The sequence below is a fragment of the Ursus americanus genome, chromosome 26 (genome assembly GCF_024610735.1).
Source record: "Ursus americanus isolate L20-20 chromosome 26, mUrsAme1.1.p, whole genome shotgun sequence".
In the NCBI taxonomy this organism is placed as follows: domain Eukaryota; kingdom Metazoa; phylum Chordata; class Mammalia; order Carnivora; family Ursidae; genus Ursus; species Ursus americanus.
In genome coordinates this window covers 41762700-41781239 of record NC_142152.1, presented here as the reverse complement: position 1 = coordinate 41781239, position 18540 = coordinate 41762700, and positions in this window count along the sequence as shown.

Genomic DNA, 18540 nt, shown 5'->3' with positions numbered 1-18540 from the left:
CACCTCCCGAGCAAGGCCAGCCCCCGTGACCAAGTGACAGTCAGCTGGTCTGTGGAGCCAGCCTGGGGCCGTGGGACGTGCCAACCCTGGGATCCCAGGAAGGAGTCTATCTGAGGCGGTCCCAGCCTTCCTGTGTGTGCCACAGGAGTACTGATGACAACTGTCCCCACTGACCAAGGATCTCCTGCCTCACTTGTGGAGTCAGCGTGTCGCCCAGAGCTCCGCAAGGGGATGGAGGGATGCCAAGAGGAAGCAGATCAGGACAGGCACAGCACCGGGAAGGCACACACGCTGGTGACAACATGCACCCTGTTACCAGCGTGTCACCCCTGGCGTCGGCAAGCCTGCTCAGGAAGCTCTCTGGGAAGACTTGGGACAGAAAGAAAAGGTCAGATGCATAAAGGACACTGTGCCTGGGCCCCGTGTTCCTGCTGATCCCATGGACTGCACGCCACATGTGCAAATTTAACCACCTTAATGAGAATTGTGCCAACATTGATTTTCATACAAATCATGTTTTTCACAGTGAATTTCATTAAACTAATCAAATTCCCTGTTTAGCCTCCCTGGCTATGCTGTTGAGTTGTTTTCATTTCTTTTATTTCCCTTTGCTATTTTCCCCCAAATCATTTCCATTAGGATCAATTCTTTTCCATTTACAAATGTGAACGGGGATTGGATTCCTCAGTGTGCCTTTGTCTGCGAACGCCAGGGCTGCGCCTGGGCGCGCCACCGTCCGCTTCCTCTTGGGGCCACCACGCCTGCCGCGTTCTGTGGCCCCAAGTCGGATGTGGCAGCCGAAACGTTGTCGAGAAAATTGGATTCTTCTGCCAATTAGTACACAAGTGAGCATGTCTTACGCTGTGCCTTTTCCGTTGTGTTTAGTGTAATTTTGTGTTGATTACTTTCCTCACTATTATTTAATACAAACGGGAGGCAGTACTGACGGCTTCTGCTCATCCCCTAGCCCACGAGGAAACGGAGACTGCCGGTCGGCAGGGGGATGGCGAGACAGAGAGAGAGAGGGAGGTGAGGAGTGGCGCAGGGAGAGGAACCAGAGGGACAGACAGACAGACAGACAGACGTAAGGCAGAAGGGGTTTTGTGCCAGACGGAGGGAGGGAGAAGCTGCGGCCTCTCCAGCTGCTGAGAGCGAACTCTTCACTAACCCACAAGCTCAAAACTCCTCCTGAGGAGAAGCGGGCAGGCCTAATGTCTTTGAGGTCAGTGGTCACAATGGTGACGTGAAGAGGGTCCCAGGTAAGCTCTGGAGCAGATTCAGCCCGGACACCAGCCCTCGATGCCCCAGGGGACCCACGCTATGAATCGAGCCTGTGCTCTCTGATCCACACCAGCCTCGTCCACTGGCGAGGTGCGGACGTCCACACTCACACCATCCGCCCTCGTTCAGGGGAGAGGTGTAGACCCTGAGCTTGCCACTGGGTCCCGGAAGCCATCACAGGCAGGATTTGATACTCAAACAAAAGTTGCCTTTGTGTGATTCAACATAAATAAAGCGAATTCACCAAGGGCAACCTCTGCTCAAGGGTCAAAGGTCAGCAGGGGCAAGAGCACCAGCAAGACGCCTCTTCACCAAGGGCAGCGCTGCCTTCAGGGTCTAGCTGCTCATGTCCACCCCCTGCCCCAACTGTCTGGAGAGCTGGCACTACACCGGGGAGCCTCCCGTGCCCAATCAGAACATGTCTTGTTGGACGGGAGGGTATCAAGCACCAGCTCAAATGGCACTGGGTGACCCCCTGACCTGGCTTCAGCTGGGAGCAGCGGGTGGGGGAGGCTCTGAGCAACGCATCCCAAGTCAGACCCATGTCTAGGCAGCTCTGGTCACTCACCGTCGAGAGGCGCAGACACCAAGGTCCCATCTCAAAGCTGCCATCTCCTCTGGGAAGTCCCTGCATGGGGATTGAACAGAGAAAGGGGCAGTCATTTAACATAGTCTAGGAGTGCTGTGGCCATGGCGAAGTCCTCCAGCCTCCAAACCTGCGGGGTCACTGACCTGAAGACTGGTGACTCCTCCTGGGGGGGCGGGGGTGGCATGGCGAGGGCGAACCAGCTGCACCATCGGGAAAGCAGAGGCTTGCTGCTGTCCTTCACTCCCTCTTCCTTCCAGGAGGGCCTCAGAGAGGCACTTAATAAAGAAAATGTGTTAACCGGCCGCTACCCATTCATTCAACATCACATTTACCACATGCAATGAGAACACAGCAGTAAGCAAAACAGACAAAACTTCTGCCCCCGGAGAGCTGGCATTCTGGGGGGCAAGAGAACACTAAGGAAGATCTATGACAGAACAGCAACGTGATGGTAACAGTCATCCCAAGAGCCAATTCTCTTTCAACTTCAGTACACGTCAAGTGCTGTCCGAACATGCTGCATCTATATCGAGTTTTTACACCTACTCTAGGAGTACGCATTGTCTCCATTTTACAGATAGGTAAACTGAGGCACATAGATGATGGCCTAAGTAACTTGCCCAAGATCCCAAAGCCAGTAAACACAAGGCAAATCATACATGCTACGAATGATTCTTATCTTGCACCAGAAATAAACAAATCATGCCGTGGAAACCTGTCTTCAAATACCTCGATTCTCATGACCCAAGAAATCCCCACCCCCAGCCCCACCTCCCCAGGGCCGGCTTTGCTTCCCAGAGGTCACCCTGAGGACTAGGACACTCGAAGGGGTCGTAACACAATGCGCACGTAAAGCGTGTGCCTTCCACACAGCCAGGCTGTTGGAATGGCCCAACGGTCCCCTCCGCTAGAATGTGTCCCATGTTCAAGATGATTTCATACAGGACAGAGGCTTACCAAACAAGCTTTCTTCACTAGTGAGTCTCCAAGGAAGGGGGAGTAACAGGGACCAGAAAACCACGGTCGCCCCTACAAGGTCAGCGTCACTTCTGGGAATTCTGGGCCGGGTGACAAGTCACACATAAAGCACTCGTCACGGGTACACGCTCCGTCTCCTTACCGTGGACGGGCACCGGGTGCAACGCGCCTTTGTGGAGTTTTCCCAAGAAGAATTTAGTACTGAAAGGAGATTGGCCATGTAATACTCATCATAAATAAAATGAACACACCATGGACAACCTCCATTCGAGTACCTGACTAGGGCGCTGGCTTCCGGCATGTCCCAGACAGCAGGCCTGAGGACGCAAGGGGTATGGAGTGAGGACGCCGGTGACACCGATGTGAGGAGGATGCACGCTCTGCGGCTAGCCCCGCTCAGCCGGCCCCGCCACAGTGTGCAGACCCACTAAACCTTACTTGAAATGAGCGCCCCCTCCAGGAAGCCATGCGGGGAGGGATGGGCTGTGGGGCATCACCTGTTACACGTGAAGGGATGACTTCCTGTCAAACACAGAGAGACTCTACGACAAGACTACCACCTTTTCGGGAACTGGCATCGTGCGTACGTGGTAACCCCAGAGGGGTGTGGACACGGGGGCACACACACACACGGGGAGACACACACGTGCTCCAGACCATCCAGTCAAGTGTGTGCACACGACTCCAGTTCCCGAAGCTGGCATCCCCCCAGGGTGCCTGAAGCCTAACTTTGATACTTAAAAAAGCATCAGCCATGCACGATCTGTAAAAAAATAAAGCGAGTGCATCACGGAAGACCTGTTGGCACCGCCTCCACGAATCTTGCCACGGATGGAACACACAGGCGGTGAGGAGCAGGGCACACTGCGTCAGGACGGTACACACCCTGTAGTCAGCTCTGGCCCATGGTCCCCTCTTCCCCCCACCTCCACTGACCCCGGAAAGGAATGGACACCGAGGTCTCCCCTTAAAGTGGGACCCTGCCCCAAACAGCCCCCTCCACAGCAGGCTTTGGTACTGAAAAATAGGTGAACCATGTATGATTCGCATAAATAAAGCGAAGGCAACATGGATAACCTAACTTCGAGTACCGCATATGAGTGCCAACCAGTTGCCAATTCCTCTTCTCCAGGAAGTTCCCATAAGGTCAGAGCGAACACTGAAAGTTAGCAGACGGAGAGCCATGCAGGGAAGTAGACCCGCCATGTTCAGTCGTCCCATCCTAGACCCTGAAGTAGCCCAGATGTCAACACCACTGTGCTTGGCGCGGTAGCTCAGAAGCACTTCCGGGGGATTTGAATGTGAAAGGTCAAGTGCATGAGAAGTCACTGTGCTGATCACAGCAAGGAACACTTCCCCGTCTCACATCAGCATCACAACCGACAGCACGGATCCTTTCTTCACATAGCCTTGTGTCCAGGAAGCCCTCCAAAGCTGGAGTTCTCCCCAAGGAAGCTGACTTGGCAATACTGATTGTTAAAAAAAAAATGATAGCATGGGATACAAACGTTATTATAGCATGCACGGTGTGACACTGACCTCAGAATGATGGCCTCATCTCCAAAGGTGGTCTTAACTTCCAGGAAGTCTCCCTGAGGATAAATTGCACATTTAGGGTTAATAGTCCAGTAGACATCTGATCAAAAAATAAATCTTCCATTGTTAAAAGTAAATTCACATACCTAGCAGATGGTACTGACTCCGCGCCCATCTCAGAAGCTGGCACTGCAATGAGGCATCCTGCCAAGGTGGAAGATGATACTGTGAAGGGGGCATCCAGGTAGGATTCATTTTAAATAGGCAAGTACAAGAGCAAATGACAACAAAGAGACATCCAGATAAATGGCAGCATGGGGCCAGATCAGAGACCGTTTTTGCCTGATCCAAGAAACCCAAGAAAAGACCAATACATAGAAAAGTACTCATAGAAGTAATAGAGGAAGACATCTTTGAAGCAAAGGAAAAATTAGCTCTGAATCAAGAAGGCATAATATGATTCAGAAGAGTTGAGAAAGAAAACTAGCGACCGAGTCAGATCCTAGTACTGAGCTAACAGAGAACCCTCCCCCCCACGAAGGCGGAGAAACGACGACCAAAACACAGCCACAGCCAAAATCAACTGATAAATAAACGCACAGTTAAAAGGAGTGAAAGGAAGGGAAACGATGTGCTGCCAACGAAGAGAGACTTTAATTCAGAGTGACAAGTTTGCAACCTGCCACCAATGAGACCTAGGGGACACTGCATTGGAGACTCCAAGAGTCTGTGGTCACACTGTCCAAGTAGAACAGGGGATGTGACCTTGGGCCCAAGAAGTGCCAAAATCCGGACGAGAAAGGAGAACTAGAACACTATACGGGCCCAGAGAAATGACAAGAGAGTGTGCTTCCGTCTAGGCTGTGGATGGAATGACTTCTGTGAGCAACGAAGCTCCAGGACAAAGATGTGGTGAGGATTTATACCAGCTGTCAGGTGTGGGAATCTTTAAGCCAACAATTGAGTAGGAAAACTGGTCCCCCCTGGTGAAAGCCTTGGGGTGCCAGACAGAACCAAACACGGAACTGTAATGTCACAACTCCTCTGCAAAGGGAACAAAACAGAAACACTGTAATCCCCACTGATGATAATATCACTACAAAAAGCTATAAAAACCCATGAAGAAAAGCATCATCGGGAGTCCACAGACTCAACAAAGAGAAGGACTGTACCCCTCCAGCTGAAAGAAATTAACAGTGAGTATCTTTAAAGTGACTAAGTTGATTAAAAGAGTTACAAATCACAGGGTCACACAGAGCACCCGAAAAAACAGACGAGCAAGTAAAGGTAATAGAAGCAACGGTCAGACATTCTCAGACATGAAAGACCTCACAGAACGTAGTCCACCAAAGCCTTCCTAACAAAGTCTATGAAGATCCACCAGACTGTACAGTCCAGCTAAGCGGGAGTTACGTGGAGAAGTCACGTCAAAAGAGCCAGTGAAATGCTAAACGTAGCAGACAGTGGAGCAGTATCTACGAAGTTCTAAGAAAAAAAAAAAAAAGTAGGCTGAGAATTTTATACCTAGCTAAGCTGTCCCTTGTGTGTCAAAGCAAGAGAAAGAGATTCTCAAACGTGCAAGTACTGAGCAGTGGTGTCTATGAGCCATTCCTGAAGGAACTGATAAAATCCATTCCATTGGGAGATGAATTAAAATGAAAAAGTCTGGAATAGAGGCTCAGCTTAAGGCAAAACAAAACAGAACTGGTGGTCAGTAAAGAATCCATTTAAATATAAAACTATGACGAAACGCCTGTAAGAATTGTGGTTACAGAACAAAATGCAAATACCTCCAACGGGAAAATGAAATTGTAAAAAGCAGGACGTGGGTCAAAATGTAAGGATGTTGGTTTCCTTATATTTCAGAACTAGGGGTGAAACTGAAACAATTAAAAACTAGTGATCCTGACCAGTTAACGTTTTACACAAGAATTTCCCTTAATTTTAGAGGGATATTTTAGGAATGAATATTTCTTGTGAGAGTGAGAGACCTTTATCGATTCTTCCAATTTTCTTCAGCTTACTTTTTATATTAAATTCGAGTAAAATTAGAGTTAACCTTTTTAATAAAAAGATCAGGTACTGTGTGATCTCATATTTATAAAATATTTTTCTCTTTGTCTAAATAGACTTTTCTATTTGTATATTTGCTCAGACAGGTCTTTGAAATTTCTGCAATGAAGACGGTTATTTCTGGGTGCACAGAGAATTGGGCAATTTTCTCCCCTTTTTATTTACATTTTTCCACATTGCTTGAATTTTTATTATAAGCGTGTGTCATTTTCATAAATACAGCAATATGGTAAAATAATTATTCTTTTTGGAAAGAAAAAGCAAGGAATTGAAAGCAGAACTGCCCTCTGTCCTCAAATTTGGTACAGTTTCCAGGTCAACAGATGTAGTGAATCACCCATTTGCTTAGCCCAGAAAAACTGCTGAGACCAATGCCCTTCCCCGACTTTGCCAGCATATCTAAGGAGTCCTCCCTCCAAGACAAGATTTAACACCGAAAGAGAAGGCAGCTGTCTACTTTCCTTTAAAACACAAAAAACAATCCAGAAGCATCATGAACACCCCTACCCCCTCGGTCACTTAGGGTCCTAGATGACATGCTTCTCACCCCAAATTGGCAAGGTCCTCCATGAACAGACTGAACAAGGATAAGGAGCATTAGGGGCACCTAGCCACTAATTCCCCGGGGGCCCGCTGCAGGATCAGAACATTGGCATGGGACCCATAGGAGTGTGGCTTCCCCGAGGTTGGCATTAGCTCCAAGAAGACGCCTGACGAGATGTGGTACCGAAAAGAGATCGACCGTGTATTGGGCATCATTAAATAATGCGAACTCACCACGGACAACCTCCCTCCGAGCACCATGAGGCGGCGCTGCTCGCAGCGTCCCTGCATCCGCGCGGTCTGGGCAGCTTGGATGGGAGTGGCCTCTGAGGGTGGACGGGACACTGAGGATGAGGGGACCAAACGTCTCCATCCCCAAGTCAAACCCATGCGCTCCGGCCAACTCCTGGTTCACTAACCCGGGATGAGTTGCACAGGAACATGCCACTTCCTGTGCTCGGCTGCCCATGCAGGCGACACTCAACAGTGCACAGAAGCCAGCCACGTGTGGGTCATGGTCAACGAAGCCAAGAGCTCTGGAAAGACCACACGTTTGCAAAAACAGATTAGCCACCGCCTCCGTGATAAACCTGGAATCACCCGAGCGAGGGCAGTTCCCTGAGGCTGTGAGGCTGCTGCAGGTTAGTAAACCAGGGGTTGCAGGGGCCGTCTCCTGGTTTCTCCTACATCCCAAGAGCGGACTCATAAAAGATGCCTCTTGATGCCCCTCCAACACCAGGTCTGCTAGTAAAAGGAGCTCGCCACGCGTATCTCAGTGTTAGTTCTTTGAAAGGTTAGGGCATCCCAACAGCCCCCCTAGCTTATCCTGAAGGCGGTGGTGCCCCAAGAAGTGGCCCTAGGGTCGGCCGGGACATGGGTTAGTGCGTCAGTAGCATGCGTCCTCAGGAAAGCACTTGCTGTGGGCTCAGCCGTCCAGGCACCTTACCTGGGAAACGGCGCTGGCACAGGATGCCTTCCGAGGCAGAATCTGACACTAAAAGAGAGGAGAGCCGTGTATGACTCGCTTTGATGAATCGAATTCATCACGGCCAGCCTCTCTTCAAGTACCATAAGTGAATGCTGGCGAGAATCCATCGCCTCTCCCGCGCGGGCGGCTGCCCTCTCCGGAGCCCTGTAGGGGATGGGCGGGACAACATTGGGTAGTGGGCCGAGTGACATACTACCACTTTAATTGCATGCTCACCCGAGACGCACTTACCCTAAGGCGGGGTGGACCCCGCGAATCTTCCTGCAAGAGGGGACACCATTCGATGGCCGTCATGAAGCAGCGCATCGTGGTGGCCCCTCCGCTCTGACAGTGCGGCCGCACTGCCCAGAGTGCCAGGGCTGCTCCCCAGGGCGGGCCTCGCCTCCGCGGGATCCTCCTGTGTGGAGACAGGATGCTGCAGGTTAGGGGACCGGGCGCCTCACCGCACGGATGAAACGCATGCTCGGCGAACAGGTGCGCACCCTGGAGAGGAGCTGGCCGGCTCGCGTCAGGTCCCTCATCGGAAGGCAGCATCACGTCCCGGGGGCGCTTCAGGGAGGCTGGGTGGTGACCGTGATGAGGGGGCTACCGAGGACGAGGCACCGCGTTTGAAGCAAACACACTCTCCCGACCACGGCTGTCCAGGTCCACCGAGCAGCTGCCGCCACAAGTCCGTTGCTGTGTGCCCAAAGTTGGCGGGACCTCCAAGACGTCCTCCTGGGTGGGCGGGGTGGGTGCTGAGGGTTGGTGACTAGGTGGCCCACAGGGTGAACAGAGTACTTGCCCCTCTGGTCAACCAGTCACACACCCTGGACAATGCTCACACCAGCATCTCTTCTGGAAATTGGCCTTAGGCCCAGGAAGCCTCTCTTCCGAGTCTTGTAAGGCGGCGCTGGCGACAGAGCACAGCCATGTCCCCAGAGTTAGCACGGCCCGGGGGAAGGCCCCCTATGGGTGGGTCGGATGCTCAGGTTAGTGGGCCAGACGACTTACAGCTAGGTCAAGCTCGGTGTCCCTGGCCAACCTTCCATCCTTGTCTTCTCCACATGGCTGACAACACGAACACATCTTCCCTGAGGTTGCCCTCGTGTCCGGGAAGTCCTTAGAGGTAGCATTTGGTACTGAAAAAAGTGTTGTCCGTGAATGATTCGTCATAAGTAAAGCGAATCCACCACGAACAACTTCTCTTCAAGTACCACAGAAAGGCAGAGACAAGACAGACAAGAGGTCCCCTTCCTCTTCTCTGGGGGGCGTGGCCTCCAGCCGCCGTCCTGCGGGCAGATTGGACACAGTGTTAGTGACACTGTTGACAGGGGTTGCCGGAACACGCTGGAGGTTGGGGGGGCCATCCACTCACCTCCCCGGGAGGGGTGCTGACACAGCCCCCCCTCCCTGGAGTTGAATTTGTGTTCCTGAGTCCTCAGGGGCAGGGTTTAGAAACGAGGAGAGGGAGCTGCTTGTGCTTCGAATTGCGAACTCGCCACAGGTCAGGGTGCTCCACGCGTGTGTGGACCCAAGGGTTTCTGAACGGAGTCCTTGGACTTCTCAACAGAGCACACTCGATTATCCATCAAGCACATGGAGGCACTAGCCAAGCTCCTTCACGACTCATGGGGTCCACCAAACTGGGGGAGTTCCAGAGAGATCCCCATGGCCACTTCAGGGTGCTCCTGGAGAGTCTGGCCAGCCCGAGGACCCGAGGCACCCTCAGGAGGATCTGAGGGAGCTCACCAAGCTCTTCACCATCCCAGGAGACCCCCTACTCCATTCCCACCTGCCCTCTTCCCACCCGGCTCTACTACCCATCACCCCAGAAAGCAATTCCAAGAAGGATGCTATCAAAAGTCCCTCGCCCACCTTCTCCCAAACAACCCTCGACCAGCAGGACCAGGTTCCGTCTTCTCATGGTCAGAGTAATCTCTTCAACACAGATCCTGTGTCCCCCCTGCCTGGAACCCTCCCACCGCCACCACCTCAAGCAGAGTAACATCCAAACCTGCCCACCTCAGCCGGCCACTCCTCCATAGCTCAGCCCAGCCCCACTGGCCTTCGTCCTTCCTCTCAAAGATGCCAAAGGGCTTTCCATGTACCATGCCCTCCATCTGAAACGCTCTGATCTCAGGTTGCCATCTGACCCACCCTCTCACTTAGTTCTCATTCCCCCTCCCCAGAAAGAACTTTCCAGACCCCTGTAGTAAACATAATCATCCATCCCACTTCTGCTTCTCTCTGAGAGCTTACTCTACTTTCTTTCTCTCCAAATAACTCAACAGTGGACAAAATTATATCCCATAGTTGGCTTCTAATTGTCCATCTCTCCCACCAGGCTATAATGAGCAAGGACTTTCTATTGTCCACTGCTCTACACAACAGTTCAGAGGAAATAGCTAAGTTCTAGAATCATCTAGAATACAGTATGTACACAATCTTTTGTGGAATGATTGAATCATTCCTCATTGGTTGATCAATTCACGGACCATGTGGTTATGCCAGTAGCAAGAGAATCTGATGATGAAAAGAGAAAGCCCTACAGAGAAAGCATCATGGCCAAAGCAGATTACCCCTCCCCAAGGCCATCGTAAGAATGGGCTGGGTCTTGCGGGAGAGGGAAGCAAGTGAGACCATCAGAAAGAGTCTGCTCTTAAGCAGACTCTGCTCAACTCTCTCTCCACATACACCAGAAAGACATGAAGCCAACATGTCTCCCCCGAAGTTGACAGTGCTTCCAGAAAGCCTTTCTGGGCAAGATTTGACACTCAGAAAGAGTCTGCTTTGGAGCAAATGCAATAAAGATGACCCATTAGGTATCAGCCAGCATCACTACCACATCCTCACCCTGGCGTGGTCTCCAGGGACTCATCTTATAGCGAGGCCTGGGTTCTTCTGGAACAGGCAGCAGGTGTTCGGTGTGAGTGGGATTCTCACTGGTCAACCTCTCATGACGGGTGGTGCAGAAACCAACACCCCTTCCAGAAGATCACAGCCCAGCCCCCCCAGACAGCCACTGTCTGCACAGAGTAGCTTCTGGTCACGGGTGCGACGAGTGACGGGCATCATGAAAGAAGCATGTGCGCCGTGCTCCACCGTCCATGTACATACCTTGGGTGGGTATGGAAGCCAAGACCTCCTCCCCGCAGGCGGAATGCTGTCCGGGAGGCCCTCCAAAGCAGTATTTGATACTGAAAAACTGGATGTCCCTGTATGATTCGTCATAAATACAGCGAACACAGCAGGGATAACCACTCTTCAAGTACCGAAGGCTAACGCGGCTGAACTGTGTCTTCACCAGAGTCGGCCTGGCCTCCAGCTAGTCCTCCTAAGGACGAATTGGGGACTGAGGGTTAGGAGAATTGGGTGCTACGTGTTGTGAATCAAGCCCATGCTCTCTGGCCAGCCATGCATTCCTGTCCCCCAGGAAGGGGCTGGGACCAACAGCTCTTCCCAGGCAAGATCGATACTTAAAAACACAAACCTTCCCTCATATGACTCAGCATAAAGAGAGACAACCCAGCAAAGAGAAGGTCTTTTCAAGGGCCAGGTCCTGGCACGGCAAGGGAAGCCACCCCTCTTCTCCCGGAGTCTGTCCCGAGAAGTCGCTGGATAGGCAGGGACTGTGGATCAGTTGACATACATCACTGATAAAATGTATGTTCTCTGATCAACCATCCACTCCCCTATCATGGACAACGCCCTGCCCTCACGCGGCAGTCCTGTCGGGGCACATGTCCAGGTGGCACTTTGTCCTGAAAAACAGCGGCTCCGATGCGATTCGCCACAAACACGGTGAAGCCCCAGCAGTCAGCCCCGGAGGCTGAGCGTCCAAGGTCTCCGCGGGAGACGGGGAGGGGAGCTATGTGGCTTAATCCTAAGTAAGGCACAGGCTCTACGATAAGTCCTGGGGACATCATTCCTCTGTGAAGTTGCAATTTTATCCAGGAAGGATGAAAGAGTGTACTGTGTTTATGGTACAGAAAGCACTGCAGGGTGACCCGCCATGTCTGCCCCCCCGCGCACCCCCCACCCCCCACCTCCTCCTGTAGGTGGGCTGAATGCTAAGGCCAGATCAGCTCTGCCTAGACCCTGGGCTGGCACTGCCAACAAGCAACTTTCCCAGAACAGCCTCGTGGGCAGGATGGATACTGAGAGCTGAAGGACCACGTAATCTATACCATGAATACAGTACTCCCCAGACCAAAACTCTGTCTTCGTGACAAGTGGGAGGGGAGCTGGGCACTCAAACGGCCTGGCCCCCGAAGTTCCATAAGGACAGGCTGTGGCCTGGGGGCCCGTGGACCCCCACATGCTGACTCTCCACCCACGGACGGTGTGATGGGGCTGACAGAGATCCCCTCCCTGCAGGTGGGACACCTCCACGCATCCTTCCACGATACCAGCATGAGGTCCACGGTGCGACACCTGCCACGCCCTCGTGGCCGCGCCTCGAGCACCGAATGCTGACAACCACGTGGGTGTCCCAGCGCCAAAGCCTGCTTCACTGCGGGCGGGGGCTTCTCCTCCTTCTGAGGGTGGAATGAATTCTCTAGGTCAGTGGACGAGGAACAAGTTCACCAAAAAACACACACGGCAGGGTCGACTCTGTATTCACGTACCTGAGGCAGGGGCTGACAGTCCTCTTACTGTGTGGCCGCCATCCTAACACGCCTCCATCCTAAACGCACGCCACCCACAGACCCGACCACGCTGGTCACCACAGACGGAACAGAGGCATCAGGATGGGGGGGTGGGGGGGCAGCCTTTGCAGCAGCTCCAGATGTCACCCTCAGTATCGGTGAGATCCTGGGGCGCAGGTGACCCTCCACCAAAGTTGGGGTCTGGGTCAGCCCCCCACCCCTACAACCAGGGGGGTGCTGAGACTGCTGTTCTCCCCAGCTGGAGGCCGCGTGCAGGCGCTGGCCCGGGGCCGAGCTGTGGAGGCCGCGCCGTCGGCTGCGCGCACCTTCACGTGAGCGCGGGACAGGAACACGGCCCAGAGCCGGTCTCTTCGAGACCCGCCTGTGGGCGCTGCCTCGTGGGAGTCACCTGAAAAGGAAGCAGACAGTAGGGTCCGTGACTTCACAGAGACCCGCAAGCGGACAGCGGAAGTCAGCCTCCCTTTCACATACCTGGAGAAACGGGGGCCCTGAGTTCAGGGAGCCAGCCGGGGTGGGATCTGACCCTTGAAACAGATTGCCCTCAGAGAAGTCTCGAAAGAAGTGACTTCTCCTTGAAGATCCCAGTGGGGTGGACACCACAGTGTATCCGGGGGCCAGCACGGCCTCCGGGAAGCCAGCCTACAAAGGGCTGGGTCAGGAGGCTGGGGGCCAGGCAGAGCTCCACTCCCGGGAGCAGGCTCACTGGTCAGGCACCCCGAGCCGCCCTGCGGTCATGTGGACACGGAGGTCCCGTCTCTGGAGCGGACCTTGCATCACACCCTCACTCCAAGGCAGGTCGGCATCGAAATGGGGCCGACTTTGTACAAATCAAAAAACACAGCAAGTTCACTGCAAAAACACGGCAAAGCCACCCGGGCTCGTCCCCCCGCTGGCCTCCCTTCCAGGAAGCATGCCTCACGGAGCTCAGGCTGGGCCCCGGCACCCATCACACACCAGAAGCACACACGCTCACGTCTCCTGTGCGGGCGGCCCTCCGAGGCACAGTTTGATATTCAAAAAGAGGTTAACCATGTATTATTCATGATGAAAGAAGCGAACAGAACACGGATAACCTCTCCTCAAATATCCCTGAATAGCTCTGACACGAAAACCATGGCCTCTTCCCCACTGGTGCCTTTGCCTCTGGAAAATTCTCAGGATGAGCTGAATCCCGAAAGTCAGGGAGCCAGGCGTTCACAGCCTGTGAAGAAAGCACAAGGACCAGCCTCAGCCGTCCGCTCCCACACCTGGGTCCCAGGACCTACGCTTGGCCCTGACACCACCATCCAAACCCCAAAGTCCAAGCCATCCTCCCAAAGACTTCCGAAGCAGATTCTACGCGAAACAAAGCAACAAGAGGCCTTCCTCCAGGGGTTCCGGGCAGATGGGATTGGATGACAAGGAGTGGTCAGCAGATGAACGTATGTCATAGACATACCTCTTCGGATAAAATGGAGTGTCACCGATCCCGAGACAAGGTCTCTACCACAAGATGGGCTTGGTGCCAGGAACACCTCCTCCGGACTGACTGCAAGGGAAGGATTACAGAATTAGAGGGTCCAAGCCATGAATAACGCTGCTGACCCAGGACCTGACAGGTTCTGCTCTGGGCTGACACTCATGGCCTCTCCCTGACGCGGCCTTGTCTCTGAGGAGCCTCTGAGGCCTGATTTGATTCTAAAGACAAGTAATCTCATGACATTGACGCGTCCAGGGAGCCCGTCACAGATAACCGTTGTTCACAAACCCAAGAGCGGCGTGTGGATTCTGGGAAGCGCTCTCGGGATGGATGGCGTAAGGAAGGCGGGGGCCCGGGGGCCACACATCACAGATAAGGCACGTCACGTCCAGCCCCGAATGGTTCCAAGTGTTGTCCACTGACCAGCAGCGCTAGCATCACTTGGGAACTTGCTAAAAATGCAGAATCTTGGTCCCTGAATCAGAATCTGCCTTTTAACAAGATCCCTAGGTGATGAAAATCTTAGAAGCATTTTCTAGTGTGAGGGACACTGTTCCAGCTAATGCTTCACACATACACGAACACGCACACTCACACACACACACACACACACACACCCAGAGGTGCCGCTGACCCCAGTGTCTTAATCTCAAAGTCTGTTGCATCTGAGACTCTAAGATAAAGTGGGTGCAAAAGAAGGCCTGTGGCCGAGAACACACAGAACTTTCACTACACAGCCGCTCGGGAGCACGAAGGGGTAGGAGTGGCAGGAAACACACGGTGTTGAATGTTTGCGCCTCCCCTAGGAGGTCCTCCGTGCTCAGGATATATGCCAAAGACCAGGGGACGTGGGACGCAGGTGCCCCAGCCCACCACCTACGTACCTAGAGAGATGCCTGGAAGCAGCATCTCTCCGAGGGACTCCTCACGGCTAGTATTTAAGAACAAGAAGATAAAGACAGCTGAATAATTAGGTGAACGTCTTGCAAGTTGCCCCAAACACCCACACTGTATCTCCACCCCAAAGCTGGTATTAGTGCAAGGAGTTCACACTGACGGCTTGCATCCTGGGGTCACTGAACTAGTTATTCTAGATCTTCAGAACAGTCATGCTCCACGGTAGGGCAGGGGTCGACGTCCTCCTGCTGAAGTCAGCACTGTGCTTGAGAGAACTTTTGACGCAAATTTGGATACTAAAACAATGGTTGTCCGATATTAATCACCATGAATATAGAGACCATACTACGGACAACCATTCTTTAAGCACCAAAGAACTGCACCATCCAGAAGAGCTTGGCATCTTCTCCAAAGTCGGCGTCCCTTCCAGAAAATTCTTCCCGGGCGGTCCAGACAATAAGGGTTAGCAGGTCAGCTTCACACACTGAGAGTCAGGCACACGCTTGGGGACCAGTCACATCCTCAGGCAGGGGAAGGGGACCGACATGACGACCTGTCCCTGAGGTTGGCTTCAGGTCCCAGAAGCAGGACTGACGAGCCTTAAATGCCGTGCCTGCCTAACACCGGACATGACCAACGCAAGTCAGCAGCAGCACCGAGGAGCCCGCCGGGCCCTGGCTGAGCGCGACCCTGCCTCCAGGGCCCTCACCACGAGCCGCTCTTCCGGCACGAGCCCTGGGGAGGGGTGCCGCCCGCGGCCCTGTATGGGACCGGCCGTGGAGTCCAGGGAGTCTGGGAGGCAGGATTTGATACTCAAAAAGAAACTGTCCTCGTATGATGTGTCACGAACAGAGCGAACACACCAAGGATCGTTTCTCCTCAAGTATGAAACAGCGCAGACAGGACACCGGCACCTCCAGGTCTCTGGCTCAGGGCTGGACAGGGACTGACTCAGCAGACCCAGGCACGCGCACACACGCCCACGCGCTCACACGCAGGAACACACCACGCGCGCACGCACGCATGCCGCGTGCACCTCGGACAGCCTCTCATTCAGCACTGGGGAGACGAGCTCCCTGAACCCGCGCCTCGCACCACTTGGCGTCCACACCCAAGAGGCCTTCAGAGGAGGACAGCGGCGGTCAAGAACCCAAGGGCTGTCCCCCTGACACAGAGAACATTCTCACTTGCCCTGCCGGCCCCACCGTATCCGGCCATGTTTCCGAGCGCCACCACGAGAAGGGCCTCAGGGGCCCCCAGCACGAATACGGCACCCACTCTGGTCTCGACAATCCAGTCACATACCTGAGGGAGGGCTTGATGTCCACATCTCGACCTTGCTCCACAACTCCAAGGAGGGAACGTACCACCACCACCACCACCACCGAGGTCACGGCACGTAAGCATCACAGCTACAACTCATGAAGCGCCAAGCGCCAGGCTCTACTCTAAGCCACGTACAAGCCTTCACTCCGTCAGCCCCCAGCAGCCCCCGCGACCCCCCTTGGACAGGCGAGGCAGCAGGCACAGCGCGATGAGATCTTGCCCAATGTTGCATGGTTAGTAAGTGTCAGAGGCGGGATCCAAACACAGGAAATCGAACTCTACGGTCTGCGCTCTTGATACTGAAAAAGTGGATGACCCTGTACGATTCGACATGAGTAAAACGAACAGGACAGGGATAACCACTCTCCAAGTACCAAAGGTTAGCACGGAAAAGAAAGCCACTGCCTTGGGAGGACTTGGTCCGTCTTCAAGGCGCAGTCCTGGGGATGAATTAGACGCTGTGGGTTAGTGGACCAGGGCACACGCACCAAGCAGAAGCGTGCAGGCTCGCGGACCGAATCACAGCAGAGACGACAAACACCGCCCCGCACCAACGCTGACCTGGCCCTCTCAGGACCCAACCACACACAGAGCGCATGCGTCCTGACCCACCCACACGTCACAGGGATAGGTGACATTGCCTGGGCCACGCGCCCGTGAAGTCCCCTCCGAAGAGTGGTGACCCGTGAGCAATTTGTCACACAGCAAATGACACGCAGTCATGCACACACATACCGCCTTGCTCGCTGAGTGCGGCTGGGTCCAAGAAGACTCCCAGACAAGGTTTGATACTCACAGAGAGCTTGCCCTTGTATATTCTATGTCAATAAACCGAATATACAAAGGGCAACCTCGCTTTAAGTACCAAACAGTAGCAAGGGGCAGGTCCATCGCTATGGTTCACAGGCCTGGCCTCGTCTCCTGGGATCCGTCCTAGGGAGGGGTGGGACATGCAGATCGGCAGACCCGAGGGCAAACACCTCCTGCCAGGTGTGTGCCCGTTGGTCAGCTCCCCATCCCACGGAGCCCAGGGAGGGGCGGAGACGCCAGCACCCCTTCACTGCAATCGGCATCATGTCCAGGAATCACTCCGGCTCAGGACTTGTTCCTGAGAAGGAGATCAACCCCACAGCCTTTGAGTGCACACACAGAGCTCAGCCTCTCGATTTCTGCAAAACGACACCAGGAGTGGAATGAGCATGAGCACCTCCTCCAGGAAGTTCTCCTGATAACGCACTGCGCACTGAGGGCAAGGGGACCGGGCATATTTTTATCGTAGATAAAGCAAAGGCCCTGTGGTCACCACCCCATCATACCTCCCACAGAGGCATAGATATCGATGTCATTCCCAGAATCAACCCCCTTCCCAACACCCTCCTGGAGGTTGGCATCATGCCCAGGAAGCCATGCTAGGACAGTTTCTATGGAAAAGGAGTCAAACCCCACATACCACAGAGTAATGGAGAACACACGCCCACAACCAGTTCCCCAGGGTGGCGTCTTCCCTGAGACGGCCCCCACGGAAAGAGCAGCAAGTGAAGGCTACGGGCCAACAGGGGACCTGACTCACCCCCCGGGTGAGGTGCTCACCTCTCTCAGACAATATCTGCTCCTGATGGGGGCTGCCGCAGTACTCCTTCCCCGAGGCTGGCCCCAGGGCCAGCTCACCCCCATGGCAAGCAGGGCAAAGCCAACAGTCACATGGCCCAAGAACTGTCTCGGCAAACAGAGCCGGAGCTCTCTTCTCCCAGCCATCGTCCTAGGGGTGAACAAAATGCAGGCTGTTAGAGAACTGGAAGGCAAACACTGAGATGGAAGCACGTCCCTCTGACTTTCCCATGTTCACGTACCTGGCCCAGGGGGATGGGCTCCCATGGCTCTTCCCCAGAGCCCGGCAGTTCCTATGGAGGACACTGTCTCCAAGGCAGGACATGGACCACAAATCACAAAAAGAAATAGCTCTTACAGATTCATCTCAGGGACCATGAGCAGGACAATGTCCATCTGAACACTGAAGAGGAGCATTGATGAGCAAACCTCAGCCTCTCTCCCAAAGCTGATGCCACCTCCAGGAAGCCCTCCAGAATAGACTAGTGGGGGTTGGTTCATCAGGCTTGAGACCATCCTAAATAAAGCCAGTGCTCTGTGGTCGACCATCACTCATGTGTTACCCTCGAAAGGGGCTGGTTTCAAGGTCGGTCTCTGAGCTTGACATTGC